Source organism: Benincasa hispida, chromosome 4 (assembly GCF_027475165.1).
Source record: "Benincasa hispida cultivar pf3 chromosome 4, pf3_genome.v1.1, whole genome shotgun sequence".
In the NCBI taxonomy this organism is placed as follows: domain Eukaryota; kingdom Viridiplantae; phylum Streptophyta; class Magnoliopsida; order Cucurbitales; family Cucurbitaceae; genus Benincasa; species Benincasa hispida.
Window position 1 is genome coordinate 19,309,411 of NC_143481.1, and position 22,317 is coordinate 19,331,727.

The window sequence follows — 22,317 nt, forward strand, 5'->3', positions numbered from 1 at the left end:
AGAAAAATTACCAAATTGTGGCAATCCTTCTTGAGCAGATGTTTGCGAAAACAATCACCGCAAAGCCTTGCGATAAAGCTGCACTCGACCAATGATTTCTTATGGATCACAATTTCCGCTTGCGTCAATGCATATTCTGCATAAAAACACAAAAATCAACTGTTTTCTATGCGATGAACGCATGCGGATCGTAATATAATAAACATAATGCTTTTTGGACGCAATCTAATTACATTTTATCAATGCAAGCCAACATTGTTTAAAGAAATTTAGCACTATGATAACGTGCAATTCTGCCCATTATCAGTAGGACGGGGACGGGGACGTTGTGTGGAGATGCTCCTCGTCCCCGCCCCATCCCCGACTGGGGACCAGATCGGGGTAGGACCCAACCCCGTGGAGATTTTTGCCAACCCCTAAACCAATCTCAAAGGATTTTTTTTATTTTATCGAGAGAGATGTTTAGGGGAGAATTTACACACAAAACCTTTATGTAAAGAAAAAACCGTCGTATAAAAAAAAACTATGGTTGTTCTTTGTACTTTTTGCAGGTTCTATCAATCAATGGAGAGAGAGGAAAACATGGGAGCTATCTCACATTTCTGATAACTACCCTACCGGGAGTTATTTATTTGATTTAATAAAATTAAAAAAATAATTAAATTAATTAAGTTAAAATAATTAATAATTAATAGAAATCTAAATTATTGATTTAAATGAACATCTCTCACAACCATAGTTTTAATTCAATTTATTTAATTCAATCAAATCAAATAAAATTAAGTTAAATTAAACAATCAATTAATTAATTACCAAATTAAATATCTAATTACGGGTGAACATAGGTTAAGTCGGGTTGGGTTGAGGGTATTTTTTTGGACCAACTCGAAAATTCGAGTTGGTTGGGCTGAAAACCCAAAAGACCCAAGAAAAATCTCCAACCCTACCCAACCCAACCCTTAAAATTCGGGTTGGGTATCAGGTTATAACTTATTTTTTTTCTTTTTAATTCAAAATATGTAAATTTATATACAACAAATGATTAATAACTAAAATCTCATAAAATTAAAATGCTAAATACCAAATATTTATGATATTTATTGTAAACTTTAGACAAAGCCAAATATCATAATAATTTTAAAAGAAAAATAATAAAAAGTTCACACATTAATAAACACAAAGTAATCAAAATTCAAATATATATATATATATATATATATATATATATTACATATATATTTTATTTGTATACAAAAAATTCGAGTTGGGTTGGATCAACCCAAATTTCATTTTAATCAGCCCACAAACCTAACCAAAAAAAAAAAAAAAAAAAAAAGTTTAACCTAACCCAACCAAAGAATAAAACTAACCTTACCCAACCTTTACATTTTGGGTTGGGTAATCTGGGTTGTTCCGGTTGTCAAGTTATTTGAACACCCGTATATCTAATATTCAATTTAACCTACATTTGAATCATATTCAATTATATTTCTCTTATAACCTGTAGTTTTGATGTGCATCTAAGACGCATTAATTTTAACCTATAGTTTCAATGTGAATATCCAATTCATATTAAATTAATATTTGAACTACTTCAAATATTTAATTCTCTCATAAGTTAATTTTGAATCATATCCAAAATTAAAGTTAAATGCATATTTAAAAAAATATAAACCTATATTATAATGTATCGCTATACATTATATGTTTCCCTAAGCGAATTTAAACATTTCAAATCCTGTTCAAGATATAATTACCTCAATTCCCTTTACGAGTAGGAAAGAGACCTCATGGACCTACAAATTAGAAGCTCCAACAATATGGGATTAATTGGCTAAACTCCTTAACCACATTAACCAATATTTATTAACTGTGGGTAGATTCTACTAAAGACCTACAGGTACACTCTTGTCACTGTAGATATATTTTTGTGTCCACAGATATAGACCAATAACAACAATTTAGTCCTTCACGGATGTTCATAACATCAGTTGGGTCAAAATTACCATTCTACCCCTTAGTTACTTCTTTTGCCTTAAGTGCCACGCCAGCGAGAGGGTAGGGAACACTCATCTACTTACCCTATAGTCAGGAAGAAATGAAATCCATCTTGTATTATTATGTTTCCAGCTCCCCGCTCGGTCTTGTCTCCAAAATGGTAAACATATTGAGTTGGTGTACTGGCCACTCTCATCCATACAAATAAAAGGAAAATCCCTCATGAATAGAAGTTCATAATACACTATCGTAGGGTCCTATAATTTGTAAACACATGTATGAACAAACACTTGTGATGTAATCATATGAGATATTTTCTTTATTATTGTCTCTGAAATATGAGATACTTTTGTTGCATTTACCACAGACTAATAAACTAAGATCCCTAGTTGTCATTGTAACTTAAACATGTATGTGGAGACATACCAGTGGACCATGCCTTAAGTGATAACCTAAATGGTCTGTAGTATATGGATATAGGAGGGAAATCTTATCCTGCTGACACTACGGATATGACCTGCTTTATAGATAGTTACAAGTGTTGTGACGTGCTATAGATGGTCTGATCTTGCTCATTCATATGGAGACATGCGAGTGGGGGTGTCCTATACAAAGGAGTTTGTATAAGATTGGACCACGAATTATTTAGTTTCGTTATATAATGCCGTTCATGACAGAGACTTTCATTTCACTAGGATGACTATAGGTAACATGATCTTAATCTTGAGTGAGTTGGGAACTCCTGCCTATGAGGGTGGTCCTTTGATTTGCATGGGTACGAGTGGTCAGATTGCTAACTCAAAACTACCACTTTGGGGATTCGTCTGATTGGGGAGTTGGGAACTCAGCTACACAAGTTGAAATTCACTGCTTCCTCGTAGTAGGGGTAAGTAGATAGATTTCTCCCTTAAGGGCTGATTCCGGGACTTGAATGATGTGATGCCATACACCTTTTCATGGCTCGAGAGGTGTCCACTCATAGTAGGACTATGATGTATTGTTCATTAGAAGGATCAATGGTACTTAATGTGTTAGATGTAACTACATGGGCAAAATGGTAAATTGGCCTAGTTATACTTACGAGCGATCTGTGAAGGGTGATTGTACTATTGACTGGTTATATCTGATGGACACAGAAATATATCTATAGTGAGAAGAGTCCAACTGTCAATCTTTAGTGGAGTGCCTGACAGTTAACGGATGGTGGATCTCGTGATTAAAGAGTTTAATCAGCTATTCACGTACCGTTTGAGCTTCAAGCTAAGATCCATAAGGTCCCCTTGGTAGCTCAATGGATTCGAGTTGAGAATCAGTTTTTGGGTCAGTTTGAAGTCTTTAAATTGACGATTATATATCTTATGATTAAACTGGTTCAATTATATGTGATATACTTGATATGATGTATGAGATACATTATCTAGAAGATTTTGATATAAATATGATTCATATTAAGTAAAGGTGAAAAAGACTATGGTTTAAATGTTACTTACTGTTTGTTCTTTGATTTGCATGGGTGCGAATGGCCTGATCACCGACTCAAACCTACCACTTTGGGGATTCGTCTTATTTGGGAGCTGGGAACTAATGCTCGAAATTATGTGGTGGGAATATGTATGCTATGCGTTGATGGAATTTCGTTGTGCACTCAAGTTTCCCCAGCGGATTTCAAGTGTAAATTCATCTGAGTTTCCTAGTAAGTCCAGGGTTGAACACAGGGACTTGTGAAAATAGATTGCGTTGGTAATTTTAATGAAAACTTTGTGGTAACCAAGTAAATAAGTAAAGTGTTGGATATGTTGTTGCTTTGATGAAAAAGAAATAAATAAAGGCGGCAGATTTGAGAAAGACAGTTGCATTGATAGATGCAATGAGTATGCGATGAACGAGTTGAGAAGATCTTTAGCTAGCGTTACTCAGGAATGCGTCAGACCATGCGATCATGTTACAACTATGCACAGCAAGTCATTTTCCAATTTAAATGTGATGCTCCTAAGTCTAGGACGCATATGTTGAATGCAAAGTGTCCATAGAGCTTATCCCTAAGTCTCTACTCTTGTCCTATGCGTTGATGCAAAATGCATGAAAGCAAGATGACCGCATAAAATCATATCTTATCATTAAGATGCATGTGGTGCGTTAATAACAAATAGTGCTCATTCCTAAGCGCCCATCTCTTGTTTATGCATTCTAATCTGGTTCTTCCAAATCTAAATTCTAACCTGACCTTCTCAAGTCTAGATCCTGTTCTTAGACTATCCTCCCGAGTATCTCTAATGGACAAATGAAGCATACATAAACAAGATAATCGCAAAGAATGAAGATTCCCTAGTTGTGCTAGCTAAATGCTTCTCAACCCATTCAACTAATTTAGCTACTCATGCGTGAACAACAGAGAGTAAACCGATGTAGAGAAAAAAATTCCATTCTTATAAATGAGTTGAGTACAAAATGTCAATGGAAAGTAAAGGTAGATAGCCTGATAGTAATTCCTTGCTGACCGAGGCTTTTTACACTGAATCTCTATTCTGATCTAAAGATGTTCCTGCTTCTACAAGCGTCGGCCCTCTCTCTGTCTTGGAGCTTCCGGCGCTTTCCCAAGCTTACCAGAACGATCTACCAGCACAACTTTCTTCCTCACGTCCGCCTTAAAATGAAAGAAAACTATGGACTGAGGCGTGAACTTTTGGAACAAAAGATTGTAAAAGTCGTGAACCCCTCTTCTGAAGAATGCACTTGGTATTTATAGAGCTCCCATGGTGAAAGGCAGCTTCTCTCTCCTGGTTGTACAGATGTGATAACTTTAATTCTTGACTGATGCGCCGGATAATTGTCACCGATAAAGCTGAATGTAATTCGTGACTGTTATCGACTGTCAACTTAATTTAGATCTGACTATCATCAGCTTTCTATCCCATCGCTCTTAATTATCCTTTCAACCCAAATGCGCCCACCATATTGCGCTGACTAAGTTGCGGCGATCCTTCTCGAGCGAATGTGTGCGAGCACGATCAACACAAAGCCTTGCGGTGAAGTTGCTCGACCAATGAATTCCTATGATCGCAATCTTTGCATTGCGTTAACGCATATTCTGCACAAAAATATAAAGATCAACTATTCTAATGCGTTGGACATATGCGACCGTAATATTATAGAATTTATGCTTAATGGACGCAATTTAACATACTTCATCAACGCAATCCAACATTGTTTAAGAACTTAATGCTATGATAACGTGCATTTCTGCCCGTTATCAGGAACTCAGCTACACAAGAAGGAATTCACTTCTTCCATGAAGCAAGGGTAAGTAGATAAATTTCTCCCTTAAGGGCTGATCCTGGGGCTTGAACGATGTAGCGCCACACACCTTCTCATGGCCCGAGAGGTGTCCACACATAGTAGAACTATGTTGTATTATTCATTAGAGGGATCGGTGGTACTTAAAGAGTTAGATGTAACTACATGGGCAAAACGATAAATTGGCCCAGCTGTAATTACGAGCATCTGTGAAGGGTTATCGTACTATTGATTGGTTATATTTGATGGACACAGAAATATATATGTGATAAAGAGAGTTCAGTTGTCAGTCTTTAGTGAAATGCCTGGCAGTTAACGGATGGTGGATCTCGTGGCTAAAGAGTTTGGTCAACTATTCACGTACCGTTAGAGCTTCGAGCCATAGGTTCATAAGGTCCCCTTGGTAGCTCAATGGATTCATGTTGAGAATCAGTTTCTAGGTCAGTTTGAAATATTCAAATTGACAAGAGAGAGTTCGATTATATATGATATGATTGAACTGGTTAATTATATGTGATATGATTGACTTTATATATGAGATACATTAATTGGAGGAAAGTAGATATAAATATGATTTATATCTAGTGGAGGAGAAAACACTGTGGTTTATATATGATATAAAACTATAGGTTAATGAATATAATATTATTATATTTATTTTTTAATTGGACAATTATAGGATAATTGGATGCCATTTTCTTCGTAACCGTGTGTTAGTGGAAAGTTTCAATCAGTTTTCGCAACTGAAGAATAAAATGAAAATCGTTTTCATTTTGCAAAAGATCACGAAATTTGCTTAAGAAAAGTGTGTGCTGCCTAACGCTTAGTAAAGTCAGAGACTATACAATAGCTCGAATTTACTTCACGATCGCATACATGCACACGCATCTTTCTAAATGATCATCTAGCGTCGAGCATTTACTAAACGATGGTATAGACAATCACTGCCTTTCCTACACGGTCGTGTACACTCTTCTAAACAATCAAGCATTTTGTCTATACGATAGACACAACCTTCTCCCACTTGCTGGATCGTTGTATACAATTTGCATATCCTCCTCCCCTCTTCCAAATCCCAACAGAGCCCACTCTTTGGATTCTCATACTGAAAATACCGTGGGTTCCAAGTGGTGGTGTCATCCCCATTTCTGTTCGTGTGGAGACCATTCGTGAGTATACGATCGAGTATTGGTGAACGATTGGCCCAATGTTGCAACAAGAGCGAGAGGAGCCTGTTTGCTTGAAGAGAACAAGCTTTGCTGTGAAGAAAGAGTCTTCAACTAGTATGTTTCCTTGTTCTCTTGTTTATTAATCTTAAAGCATGCCGGTAATTTAGTAGTATGATGCATATCTGTCTGTTTGAATGTAAATGTGGTAAGTCTGTCATAATATCTTTGGAAAGATCCGCTTCCACTCAGAGGTACTCTTGTATAAGAGCTCATTCAAAGATGACTAAAAGACCTTTTACTGGAAAAGCTTATCGAGCCAAAGAGACTCTAGAGTTAGTACATTCAGACCTTTGTGGTCTGATGAATGTGCGAGCCAGGGGAGGCTATGAGTATTTCATCACTTTTACTGATGATTACTCTCAGTATGGGTATATTTATTTGATGCAACGGAAGTCAGAATTCTTTGAAAAGTTCTCAAGGCTGAAGTTGAAAATGCATTGGATAGATGGATTAAAACACTTCGATCGTATCGGGGTGGAGAGCTTTTGGATTATGTGTTCCAGAACTATATGATAGAACATGGAATCATTTCCCAATTCTCAGTGCCTGATACACCTCAGTAGAATGGTGTATCGAAGAGGAGAAACAGAACCTTGTTGGACATGGTTCAGTCGATGATGAGTTACGCTTCCTTATCGAACTCGTTTTGGGGTTTGTAGTGAAGACTGTAGCTTATATCTTCAACTGTATTCCTTCTAAGAGTGTTTCCAAAAAACCTTTGGAGTTGTAGAACGGGCGAAAAGCTAGTTTGCATCACTTCCGCATATGAGATTGCCCAGCACATGTGCTTGAGGCCAATCTAAAGAAATTGGAACCACATTCGAGGCTATGACTATTTGTAGGCTACCCCAGAGGTACACGAGGGGGTTACTTTTATGATCCTCATGAAAACAAAGTGTTTGTGTTAATGAATGGTACCTTCCTGGAGGAGGATCATATGAGGGAGCACAGTCCATGTAGTAAAATTTTGTTGCGTGAACTTTCCAACGAAACTACTGAAGCTTCAACAAAAGTTGTTGAAGGGCCTGCTCCATCAACAACAGTTGTTGATGGAAGTTCATCTGGTACGTCAGAACCACCTCAAGAGTTGGGGGAACCTCGACGTAGTGGGGGGATTGCAAACCCACCTGTTTGCTATATGGGTTTCACTAAAATCCTGGCTATGATAGCCGATGGCGAGGTTGAGAATTCATTGTCTTATTAGAAGGTAATGGAGGATGTTGACAGGGATGAATGGGTCAAAGCCATGGATCTTGAGATGGAGTCTATGTACTTCAACTCAGTATGGGATCTTGTAGATCAACCTGATGGGCTAAAACCTATAGGTTGTAAATAGATCTACAAGAGGAAATGGGTTGCCGATGGGAAGGTGCAAACCTTCAAGGCTAGACTTGTGGCAAAGGGTTATACCTAGGTAGAGGGAGTGGACTATTGATGCGTTATTTTATGAGGTGAAATTATGGAATGAAATGCGATGATGGAAATGCATTGAGCAACAAGCTTTCTCAGCGGAATCCAAGTATAAATTTCACCGAGTTTCCTGGTAAGTTCAGGGTCGAACTCAGGGACTAGGGAAAACGGTATGTGGTGGTAGTTTTCACAAGAAATCAAATAGTTGTTTTGAGTGGTTGTTTGCGGTAATAAAATAAACGAATGCGGCAGAGTTACGAAAAGAGTTGATAATACGAGAGATGCGATGAGTATGCGGTGAATGGGTTGAGAAGGGGTTTGGCTAACACTTCCTAGGATGCATTCATGTTATGCGATCATGCAACCCACATACAATAGCAAACCATCTCTCGACGCAGATGTTATGGCTTCTAGTATTAGAACGCATGCGATATATGCGATAAGTCTATAGGACTACACATAAGCCTCTATTCTTATCTATGCGATGACAAAATGACACACACACAAATAAGTCGACCACATAATATCATAACATATCTCTAGGGTGCACGCGATGCAGGTTGGCAAACAGAGCTTATCTCTAAGTCCCTATCTCTTGCTTATGCAGATCTAATCTTGCTCTCTCGAGTCTAGATTCTAACCTAGCTCTCTTAAGTCTTTAGGTTCTTTCTTTAGACTCTCTCTCGAGTAGTTCTAAAGGGGTGTTGGGCACAACATAAAACAAGATAATTGCATGCAATGAAGATCCTAGGTCATGTTAGCTTAGTTCTTCTCAACCCATTCGATAAATTTAGCTACTCATGCATGCTTTCAAGAGAGTGAACAGATGTAGATAAAAAAATTCCATTGTATAGATACAGAGTTGAAATACAAAATAACAATGCAAGATGACAATAAAGAGCCTGGTAGCAATCTTTTGCTTCCCAAGGCTTTTACACTGTCTTTTCTACTCTGTTCAAAAGATAGTCTTGCTCGCGCGAGAGTCGGCCCACTCTCTGCTTTTCCATGCCTTCGGGTTCTCTCTCGAGTTGCCCTGAGCGATCTTCCAACGTCTCTTCTCTTCTCTCGCTCCGCCTTCTAAATAAAAGGAAAACTATGAACAAGGCTATTCTAAGGAATATTCTTTAACTGTCTGAACTCCTTTGTTGAAGGTTTCCGTTGGTATTTATAGAGCTTCTGGGTGAAAGGCGGCTTCTCTCTTATGATTGCATAGATGAGATGGCTTCTCTGACTGATGCGCCGAATATTTATCACTGAAATACTGAGTGTACTTGTTATCGTTAGCAGCTTGTCAACTTAATTCGGACTCGACCGTCATCAGCTTTTTGTCCCATCGTGATTAATTATGCTTTTCACCCAGATGTGCCCACTAAGTTGTGCCGGCTCTATGTGAAAATCCTTCTTGAGCAGATGTTTGCAAGCACAAATCACCGTAAAGCCTTGCGGTAACGTTGCGCTCGACCGTTGATTTCTTGTGATTGCATTTTCTGCCTTGCGTCATCGCATATTCTGCACAAAAATACACAAGTTAACTATTTTCATGCGATGGATGCATGCGACTGCAATGTTATGAACTTAATACTTTTTGGACGCAATCTATCATATTTTATCAATGCAAACCTTCATTGTTTAATAACTTATCATTGTAATAACGTGCATTTCTGCCCGTTAGGAGACTTTCTCGCCTGTTGCCATGTTGAAGTCTATCTGCATCCTCCTATCCATCGCCTCATATTATGACTATGAGATATGGCAAATGGATGTCAAGACTACCTTTCTGAATGGTAATCTTGAGGAGACCATTTATATGGTGTAGCCCGAGGGATTCATAGCCCAAGGTCAAGAGCAAAAGGTTTGCAAACTGAATTAGTCCGTTTATGGGCTAAAATAGGTGTCTTGATCTTGGAACATTTGGTTTGATACTTCAATCAAATCGTATGACTTTGACCTAAACATTGATGAGCCTTGTGTCTACAAGAAAATTATCAACCAGTAGTTTTTCTTGTGTTGTATCTAGACGATATCCTACTTATTGGGAATGATGTATGTTTACTGACATTAGTTAAGAACTGGCTAATGACCCAATTTCAAATGAAAGAATTTGGAGAGGCTCAGTTTGTTCTTGGTATTTAGATCTTTCGGGATCGAAAGAACAAAATGCTAGCGCTCTCTCATTCATTGTACATTGACAAGATGATGCTCAAGTACTCGAAGCAAAACTCCAAAAGGGGCCTACTGCCTTTTCGACATGAAGTTACATTGTCTAAGGAAATGTGTCGTTAGACACCTAAAGAGGTTGAGAGGATGAGATCCCCTATGCATCTGTCGTTGGCAGTTTCATGTATGCGATGTTATGTACTAGACCAAACATCTGCTACGCTGTGGGGATAGTTAGTAGATATTAGTCTAATCCAAGACAGGGTCACTGGACCGCAGTCAAGATTATCCTCAAGTATCTTTAGAGAACGAGGGACTACATGCTTGTGTGTGGATATAAGAATTTGATCCTTATTAGATACACGGACTCTGACTTTCAGACTGACAAGGATTCTCGAAAATCCACTTCAGGCTCAGTGTTCATTCTTAATAGAGGAGCTATAGTATGGTGAATCACTAGGCAGGGGTGCAGCGCTGACTCCACGATGGAGGCCGAGTATGTAGCGGCTTGTGAAGCTGCTAAGAAGGTTGTTTGGCTCAGAAAGTTCCTGACTGATGTGGAAGTTGTTCCAGATATGTCTGAGCCCATCACCCTTTATTGTGATAATAGTGGTGCTATGGCGAACTCCAGGGAGCCTAGGAGTCACAAGCGTGGCAAACATATAGAGCAGAAGTATCATCTCATCTGTAAGATAGTGCATCAAGGGGACGTGAAAGTCACGAATATTGCTACAGACCACAACTTTGCTGACCCATTTACGAAAGCTCTCACGACTATAGTTTTTTAGGGTCATCTTCAAAGCATGGGTCTACAGGACCGCCTGCGGCTGGACTAGGGCAAGTGGGAACTTTTTGTACTGGGCTTTAGTGTCCTAGTTTATTGTTTTGTGCTTGTTGTTATCTTGTACACCCACTCGCTTTAGGACAAGTGGGAGATTGTTGGGGTCGATGCCCTAAACTCTCTTAGGGTCTTGTAGTTTGTAAACACCTGTATGAATAAACATTTTTGATGTAATAATATGAGATATTTTCTTCACTATTATCTATGAAATATGAGATATTTTTGTTGCATTTACCACAAACCAATAAACTAAGATCCTTAGTTTTCGTTGTAACTTAAACATGTATGTGGAGACATACAAGTAAATCATGTCTTAAGTGATAACTTAAATGGTCTGTAGTATATGGATATAGAAGGAAAACTTTATCTTGGTGACACTACGGATACGACCCGTTTTGCAGATAGTTACAAGTGTCGTGACGTGCAATAGATGGTCTGATCCTGGTCATTCATGTGGAGGCATGCGAGCGAGGGCATCCTATACAAAGGAGTTTGTATAAGACCGAACCACGAAATGTTTAGTCTCGTTATATAACGCTGTTCATGACCAAGGCTTTCATTTCACTAGGATGACCATAGGTAACATGGCCTTAATCTTGAGTGAATTGGGAACTCCTGCCTATGAGGGCGGTCCTTTGATTTTCATGGGTGCGAGTGGCCAAAATTCCTATCGATGCAGCGATAAGTAGATATATTACTCCCTTAAGGGCTGATTCGTGGCTTGAACGATGTGGCGCCATACACCTTCTTATGGCCCGAGTGGTATCCACTCATAGTAGGACTATGATGTATTGTTCATTAGAGGGATCCATGGTACTTATGAAGTTAGATGTAACTACAGGAGCAAAAGGGTAAATTGGCCCAGTTGTACTTACAAGCGATCTGTGACGGGTACTGTTGATTGGTTATATCCGATGGACAATGAAATATATCTATAGTGAGAAGAGTGCAACTGTCATTCGTTACGACAGTTAACGGATAGTGGATCTCATGATTAAAGAGTTTAGTCAGCAATTCACGTACCACCGTTAGAGTTTCAAGCTACAAGTCTATAAGTTCCCTGATAACAGGTAGAAATACAAGTTATTACAACTCAAATAAGTAAGACAATGAGAGAATGCGATGGTAAAATAAGAAACATCATGTCCAAAAGCGCTAAACTGAAAGGAATTGCGATCGCAAGAGCCCATCGCATAAAAACAATTAATTTACTTATTTTGTGCAGGAAAAATGCGATGGCACAAGGGAAATTGCGATCCAAAGGAACAAGGCATCAACGCGTTTGAAGATTGCGATTGCAAGTCACGCGATCGTATGCGATTGTGAGAAGCTTCTTAAAAAGGTGGCCGCATAAAGACTGCGCATCAAGGTGACAGCATAATAAATCATGATGGGACGGAAAGCTGATAACGGTCGAATCCGAATTTAGTTGACAAGCCATTGAAGCCACACTGTAGCAAATACACTCAACTTTTGTTGACCATTAATCGACGCATCAGAGCAGGAGAATTAATACTGCCCATCATTGCAATCATTAGAAAGAAAGATTGCTTCACCTTGAGCTCTATAAATATCGAAGGCCACCAGTGGAACAAGTTAACAAGTTAGAGAATTAGTTAGTTTGTTCATGAACATACTCGTCGATATACTTAGAAGACAGAGGCAAATAAGGAGATGAGGAAGTCGAGAGATCATTCCCAGACAGATAGAGAGACTGTTGGAAAGCGTTACAAAGGAGAGAGGGCCAACACTTGCGAGAGAAAGAATACACATTGAGAACAAAGTTGGAGTGAAAAAGAATAGTGTAAAAGGCCAAGGGAAGCAAGACATTGCTTACCGGGCTTCTTTTCTCTCAATTCCATTGTTATTTTGTATTCAGTACTTTATTTACAGAAAATGGAAATCTCATTTCAATCTATGTTCAATCTCTCCATACTTCGCATGAGTAGCTAATTTCGAATGGGTTGAGAAGTATTTAGCTAGCATGACTTAAGATTTACATTTTATGCGATCATCTTGTCTTATATATGCATCATTCACCCTTTTGAGATACTTAAGAGAGTAGTCTAAAGATAGAATCTACACTTGAGAGAGTCAGATTAGAATCTAAGCTTGAGAAAATCAGATTAGAATCGCATAAGCAAGAAATAGAAACTTAAACATAAGTTCTATTGCTATCTACACATCGCATGCACCCTAGAAATAAGTATGATTGTATGTGATCACCTTGTTTTATGTGTGTATTACTCATCATCGCATAGACAAGAATAGAGGCTTAGACATAAGTCCTATCGACTTTATCGTATACTCATCGCATGCGTCCTAGAAATAAGAGTTATGGCATTCTACATTGAGAGATGACGTGCTATTATTTGTGTGTAGCATGATCGCATAACTTGTGCACAATCTTAGGAAGTGTTAGCTAAACCCCTTCGTCGCATACTCATTGTAACTCTACGCTTTTATAAACTCTGTGTTCAACTCCGTCGCATAGGAAAAATTCTTAATCAAAATACCATCCACTTCATTTGTTTTTACTACCGCAAGAGAATCAAAGTGACTATCGCATATTTATTTCGTAGTCCCTGTGTTCGACCCTGGACTTACCAGGAAACCTAGGAAGGCTTATACTTGGGTCTTGTTAGGAAAACTTACATGATCACCGCAAACTCACATCATAACGCATCACAAAATTGCACGCATCGGTCCCCTTGGTAGCTCAATGGATTCAAGTTGAGAATCAGTTTTTGGTCAGTTTGAAGTGTTCAAATTGACAAGAGAGAGTTTGATTATATATGATATGATTAAATTGGTTCAATTATATGTGATATAATTGATATGATGTATGAAATACATTAAGTAAAGGAGAAAAAGGATTATGATTTAAATGTTACATATGATGTGAAAACTATAGGTTATAAATATAATATGATAAGTTAGTTATTATATTTATTTATAATTAAAACAATTATACGATAATTGTAGGCCATTTCTCCTTTAACCGTGCGTGAAGTGGGAGGTTATGTTCAGTTTTCATAACTGAAAGATAAAATGAAAAATGTTTTCATTTTATAAAAAATCGCTTCATTAAGAGCATCACTAATCGTTTACCTGAAGAAGGACTATACAATAGCCTTCTAAGCAACAGCCTAAACGATCATGTAAGTGCTTTTATCTAAACGATTGTGTAAATTTTTACTAAACGATTGCGTGCCTAGCGAGATTCTCTAAACGATCGTGTAAACGATCACGCCTGTTTTTCTACACGATCGTGTACCTATTGAGCTTTACTAAATGATCAAACACACAAAGTCTATACGATAGACAGTACATTCTACCACTTGCTTGGTCGTATAGTTTGATTGTTGCTTTCTTCCAACCCTCTACCAAATCCAACAGAGCCCACACCTCCTATATTCTCACTCTGAGAATACCGAGGTTGCTGAGTGGTGGTGTTCGAGAGGTTATTTGTTCGTGGTGAAGTTTTTTCATGATCTAAGCGACAACGAAAGATTGGCTGGACGTTTGTAGCGGCAGTGAGAGGTTGCTGTACCAATGCTTCACGAGAGCGGGAGACCTGTAGAAGAAAATTTCTTCAAAGGTATGTCTCTCGTCCCTTTTGTTATTAATTACTAAAGCATGTTGTAATTTGTTAGAAAATGCATAACTAGTTTGTATATTTGTGAATGCTTATAATTCTATCACAATGAATTTGGATCGATTGTGTTTCCGCTCATGGATTCTCTTTGATAAGAGTTCCTTCAGTTACATAGGTCATCCTATTCAAATAGAAACCTAACTAGTCAATGGAGTTACATCTAGTGGTTACTATTTTGCAGTTCGGTCTTATGCAAACTCATTGCATAGGATACCCCTATGCGCATGTCACCTATACGAATGCATTAGATCATTGCATTTGTATCAAATACAAAGTGGGTCGTATCCATAGTGTCACCAGGATCAGGTACTTAGCCGTATCCCTATACTATTGACCCTTTAGGCTGTATCTTGAACATTGATCCTCGTATGACTCCACATACATATCGAGACTCATAAGATAGCCTCAGATGTTGGTTTATTGGATTTGGGGTTCTTAAGGCAAAATAAAATAACATCGACAACTCTTTATTTATGATGGTCAATTATTTGCATTTTCTATCTATGAGTTTTAGGGCATAAAACCCAACAAACTCCTACTTGAACTAAAATTTTAGTTAGTGGGATGCACATAATATCAATAACTGAAAACAAGGGGAATGATAAATTAATACAATAAACTAGGCATCCATATACCCATTGCACATCTCTCACTTGCCCTAGATTATACAATATATGTGTCTTGCAGACCTAGGCTCTCTTGATGACTCTTTATACTTTAGCCAACACAGACTTTGTAAATGAATCAGCGATGTTGTTTTTTGAAGCGATCTATATGACAATCACATCTCATCGTTGTACAATGTCCCATATCAGATGATACATCCTCTCAATATGTTTTCCTCGTTTGTGGCTATGAGGCTCTTTAGAGTTGGCTATGACCCCATTGTTGTCCAATGGAAAGTGACAGGCAAGTCCATGATTGGAATGACTTCTAAATCACTATGGAACTTTCTGAGCCAAACTGTTTCCTTTGCTGCTACACAAGCAACTACATACTTAGACTCCATATTGGAGTATGTAGTGCATCCTTGCTTAATGCTGCACCATACTACAGCTCCCCGTTTAAGCTGAACACTGATCCTGACATGGATTTCCTAGAATCCCTGTTAGTTTGGAGATCAAAATCGATGTATCCCGTAATGATCAAATCCTTAGCTCCATATACCATCATGTAGTCCCTTGTTCTCCTAAGATACTTAAGGATGTTATTAACTGTAGTCTAGTTGTCTAACCCTGGATTGGACTGGTACTTACTGACTATTCCCACTGCACAACAAATGTTTGGCCTAGTGCAGAGCATAGCATACATTAAGCTGCCCACAACCGAGGCATACAAAATATGTCTCATATCCTAAACTTCTTGAGGTGTCTTAGGACATTATTCTTTAGACAAGTGAACTCTATGCTTGAAAGGCAATAAACCCTTCCTAGAGTCTTGTATCGAATTCTGAGCCAATCTTTTGTCGATATAAGTTGTTTTAGACAAAGCCAATGTTCTATTCTTACAACCCTTAATGATTTCGATCCCAAGTACATACTACGTCTTTCCCAAATCCTTCATTTGGAATTGGGTTACTAGCCATTTTTTAACATCAGTAAGGTACCTTATATCATCCCTAATTAGTAGGATATCATCATAGACACAAGATTCATCAACATTTTGGTCAAAACCAAAAGATTGGATTGCAGTATCAAATCTAATGTTCCAAGATATGGATGACTGTTTCAACCCATAAATGGATCAATTTAGCTTACAAACTTTTTGCTCTTGTTCTTGGGCTATGAACCTTTCGGGCTGAGACATAAAGATTCTCTCTTCAAGATTGCCATTCAGAAAAGTAATCTTGACATCTATTTTCCATATCTCATAGTTGTAATATATGCTATGAATAAGAGAATTCTTATAGACTTAAGCATCGCAAAAGAAGAAAAAGTTTCCTCATAGTCAACCCCTTTCTCTCTTGGTATAACCTTTTGCTACAAGTCAAGCTTTGAAGATTTGTATCTTTCTAGCTACATCTCTTTTTCTCTTATAGATCCATTTATACTCTATGGGTTTTAACCCTTTTAGGCAGATTTACTAGTTCCCATACTGAATTGATGTACATAGATTCCATTTTATGGTCCATGGCATTAGTCCTTATCTACATCATTCATTACCTGCTTATATGACAATAAATCTTCAACGCCATCATCTAGTATGACAACTTGAGTTTTAGTTAAACCCAAGTAACGATTAGGTTGTGATACAATCTTCCCACTGCATCGAGGTATTCTCAATGATTGAGAAGGACGAGACTGACCTGAAATGCTAGCTTTTTCATTAACTCTTGATGAAGACTAGCTTTATCAACAACTCTCGTTGACTCATCAATAGCTTCATTTAATATTAATTTTCTCAGTGGTTTATGATCTTTCATGTGGTCTTCCTCTAAGAGTGTAGTGTTTATCAATATAAACACCTTGTTTTCTTGTGGGTCGTAGAAAAGACCACCTCTCGTTTCTTTAGGGTAACCAAAAAATTGTTATAACCTTGAATGACGTTCAAATTTCTTAGGATTTCTTACTAGCACATATATAGGACAACTCCAGATTCTAAAGTAGCGCAAACTAGGTTTACGCCCCCTTCATAACTCGAAAGGTTCTGAAACACTTTTCGAGGGAATATTGTTCAAAATGTGAATTGAAGTCTCTATTGCATACCCCCAAAACGAGCTAGGCAATTGAGCATAGCTCATCATAGAATGAACCATGTCTAACAAGATTCTATTTCTCCTTTCTAATACATCGTGCTGCTGAGGTGTATTAGGTGCTGAGAGCTGAGATTGGATTCCATGTTCTATCATATAGTCCTAAAACTTTAAATCCATGTATTCTCCACCTCTATCAGATCGAAGTGTTTTAATCTTTTTTCCTAACAGGTTTTCAAATTCAGTCTTATATTCCTTTGAACTTTTCAAGGGCTTCACACTTATGTTCCATTAGGTATAACTAATCATACTTCGAATAATCATCTATAAAGGTCTGAATGTACGAGCTCTAAGGGCTCTTTGGCTTTATAACCTTTTCTACTCAAAGGTCTTTTAGTCGTCTTTCCCTCAAGATAGGATTCACATGGAGATAATAAATCATCTTCTAACTTGCTTAGAAGTCCATTCTTCACCAATCTCTCAATCCTATCGAGATATATGTGACCTAATCTCAAATGCCAAAGATAGATATTATTGTTACTTGGAGAAATTCTTTGCTTTTTATTTTGAGTGTTAGTAGTTTTAAACATCTCATGATTTAACAATGTTTTTGGTTCAGTTGGTTTTAACACATACAAATTGTTTTCTAATTAACCGAACAAATAAGTATACCATTTTTCACAATGAATGATTCACTAATTGAAAAGGAAATTGAATACTACAAGGTTCATTTTAATTTTAGGAACTCTATATAAGTTTTCTAAAATCAAATATCTATTTCCAAAAAACAACTTCGTAGCTCCCACTGCATGAGCTGAAATAGGGTCTCCAATTCCAACCTTGAGCGTCATTTCACCCTCCTTGAGATGATGGAAGGAATTAATTCCCTATAAAGAAGAACAATATGATCAGTGGCTCCTGAATCAAGTATCCAGAAATTATGATCATTTTCCACTAAACAAGTTTCTTGAACCAGTAAATCATATTTACCCTTTTTTATTCCTTCTTCTTAGCGAGGTACTTGGAGAAATTGTAATTTTGGTGACCATCTACATTGCAGAGGAAACACCTTCCCTTGCCTTTCCCAGCAGCAGACGCCTTCCCCTTCCCTCATTTCTTTTTCTCGATCTTTTTAGAATGAGATGATGAGGGAACATACTTAGTCCAGAGGATGAACCCTTATGAAACTTTTTGTAATGGGCAACATTTGGCTCTCCTTCTACCGGTCCCTTACTTTTCAGAAAAGACCGATAAATTTGTAACTCATACATTGAAAGTTGGGGGCAAGCGCGATAGGCTTAGATCAGATGCAAGCAAGCTCAGTCTCAATATGCGCATTAGAGAAGAGGGGAGTGTGAGGTGGGTTGGCGCTTCGGTCAAGAGGCGGGATAGCGTCCCACCTTCCTGTCTTGACTGGTAGGCACAATCGCTTGAGTCAAAGCTCTCCTGGGTTCTATTGAAATATGAATTTCACCTGGGGAAGGCTTGCATCAGGCTCCGCAGCCCACCGCCCTGATTCCATCTTCCACCCCGATATATGGCAAACATACCTGGGGAGGGAGGGGGGGGGGGGGGGCAAACTCTGGGTGGGGACATCCCTGAGCCGGAAGTGCTTTTCTTTCTTTTTCTTCACACTAGCAAAAAAAATCGATCATATTTCATATATCAGAAAAAGGAGGTTCAGGATTGATCTCTAATAATGAGTCAGATCACACTGGCCGGCATGTTTTGGACGGTAGAACGGAGAGAGGGAGAGTCATGCCCCTTCTCTCTTTGGGCACGAGCAGGAACATCAAAATGAAAGACCGAAGACATGTACATGACGAAACAATATATTCCAAAATATGTGATCTGATTTGTTTGATAGGCTGCCTGCAAAAAGAGTTTACCGACCGCATAACTATTCATTCTTGTGTGTAGCGCGTGGGGCCATGTCGCCCGAGCGATCATAGTATAGTACAGCCGGCTGCTCATCAAATATCAAAAAATTATGTAAATCTCACTTCCCTTCCCCCATACCATAGCCGGAAGGGATAGCGTATCTATAGAAGATTGAGTACGGGCCCTTACCCTTAATTTAGTTTAGACGCGGATCGAATGCCTTTACGCTATAGGCTGTGTTAAGCATGCTTCTTTGACAGAAAACAAACTCTTTTTCCATGACAACAGTCGCGACTATAAAAGGCAGGGCGGTAAACTCTCTATCTATCACGGCGGGGCTGTTCTCCTTTGTCAACACTACTAAGGACTGGGGCGAGCGAAATTCTGTAGAGGCTCGAAGAGAGGTTTACTAAGCGAAGGGCCGAAGGCGGCTTTGCTATCAAGACTACTATAACACCAAAGGGCGGCAGGCAAAGCTACAAGGATCTCGTGCGATGGTAGTTATGGTGTACTCTATTTTATTCATAACCGCATTGCTGCGAATTGGAGGAAACTCTATGGAAGAGATTCTAAAATAAAGGACACCTGATTTTGCTCTTCGATAATTGGGTCGTTCATCTCAGCGACATTGAAGTGGATCATCTAGTCAAGAATATGTGCTCTCACTAATTGGCCTTCCTCCATCTATAAGTTATAAACATACTTATAGGTCTCGTGCCAAATCTAAAAGGTCGGTTGTCCAAACATCTCCTAGAGGGACTCCATGATCTAATTTACAGTGATCATTGCCTCGTGCTTCTTGGTAAGAACATTAGACAGACTTGCCACGACATTTGTTCAATAGTTATGTGTGTCCCTTATGATTGGGATGCATTTCGAGTAGGGATTGGAGGACACTCCTACATTAAGACGAACCACATATCATCTATAACTAGAGTCATATTCAAGTTAGATTTCCACGTCGCATAGTTTTCATCAGTTAAGTTTTTATTCTTTAGTAAGGAAGTAATTATGAAAGACATGCTAAAAAAAATAATAAACAATTGACCGTATCAGTTATATTTTCCTTAACCCATTACACAAAATACAAACATCTAATCAATTCAACAAAAACAAACAATCAAAGAACCCTAATTTAACTATTGATTTAGTTTTTCAACGATACGTTAGAGGTTTAGAGCAACAACCATCGAGTGGATCAACCACCTTTCCCTTGAATTGAGACAATCTTAGCTAATTGTTAATACCAGAATAACTCTTGTTCCTATACTTCTTAGGGACAGTTGCAAATATAGACATTAGACCCAAAGTATTAGCAGATATAACATAATGTAAAAAAGAATTGCAAATATGATCAAATTTAAATAGTTTATCAATGATAGACTATATCACTAGAAAGAGTCTATCAACGACATATAGACTTCGGGGTCTATCAACGATAGAAGTCTATCGCAAATAGATTTGTCTATATTTGTAATTTTTTTTAAATGATGATATACACTTGGTTATTATTCCAAAAAATGCTACCAATTGCAATTACCCTAGTTCTTAGCTACCATTTTTTTCGGTCAAGGATTAATTAACTAGCTTAATTTGTCCTATAAGTATGACCTCACCATTTTTTGATCCCATAGGCTACCGTAAGGAAAGACAACTATTGAAGATTAACATAAGAAATCCTATCCATTATTAAAGTTTGTTGTTTCGAATCCTATGATAAGGCCCTCCGAAGGGGTGGTCGTTTTAGGATGACACGCAGGCGGATCATAAGAATCTCATGGTGCAACCTAATGGAGGAGACCATAGGATATGTTGACACGCGTCCTTCTTCTACTTACTACGAACACTTTTCTTATTCATCTTGGTATTGACCCATGCAAACACTTTTCAAAGAGAGGTTGCGTCAAGGGCGACACGAAGACAAGCATGGATCTCATGGTGTGAACTCTTAGAGACGTGAGAACTACAAATTGATATATCATACATACCATTTTTGTCTCCCACAAAAATGTTCTACTGGTTTTGGGATTTTATTATACTTAGTTAAATTCTAGCTAATGAATCTATCTAAGTTTATGCCTATTATAACTCTTATAATAAGGTCTTTACTCTAATGATCTAGGTGAATTAAACTATTTAATAAACTTAGTGATATTATATGCTAATAGAACTAAGGTTAATTCAACTAAAGTTCCGGGTCAGTTCCTAGGTAAGAGGTGTTCCGTAAACCGTCATTTTATATACCCCCAACCAAACCTAGATAGAACTTCATCGGTAGAGTTCTCTTATAACCTAAAGTCCTGTTTGTCCTACTTAGTCATATTTTAGATCTATTAAAAAATAGGACTTAATTCTAATCTTGTTAGAAATAATTTGATCTAAGGTCTAAATTAACTTTAAACATTTTAAAATTAATTCTAATTCCCTAAAATCCTAAGTTTGCATGCAACTCTTTATTATAGGTCGAGGGTTACTAAATATTAATTTTATAACAATAACAAAATTAATTATCAGCCCTTAATCATGCTTTCTATGGTTTAACTAATTAACAATTAAATTCTAATTAATTATAAAACCATTAATAACTAATTAACAAACAAGCATACACAAGACATTAATATATATAACTCTTTATATTTACCTAAGTAATGTCATGCATCATGCTTTTCCAATTTCATATATTTAACATAATAAAATATATTAAATCATTCATGAAATCATATATCATGCATTAATATCATACATTATAACTCTTATAATATATTAAAATACATGAATATGCTTAGCCTATGGTAGGATTTATCTAAATGATATCCATAAAGTATTTAAACAACAAATGAACCAGTAATTTGGCCCCTAGGATAAAACAAAGCAATAAATTACGTTAATTTAGAAAAAAATATCCTAAAACAGCTTCTGCCGCTCCAGAACTAGACTAGACCAACCCCAACCACTTCGAACCAGGCCCCAAAACTGCTAACCAAGCGAACCCAACACAAAATCGGACCCAACCAGCTTGAACCACTCGAATCAGACCAGACGATCCTGGATTGCAGCCGAACCAGACACATTTCATTAACCCTCATGAAATTGCGTCAGTGTTGTGATGCTGAGGAGCAACATTGCAACGTTGCGATGTTTAGAAACGGATTTGGAC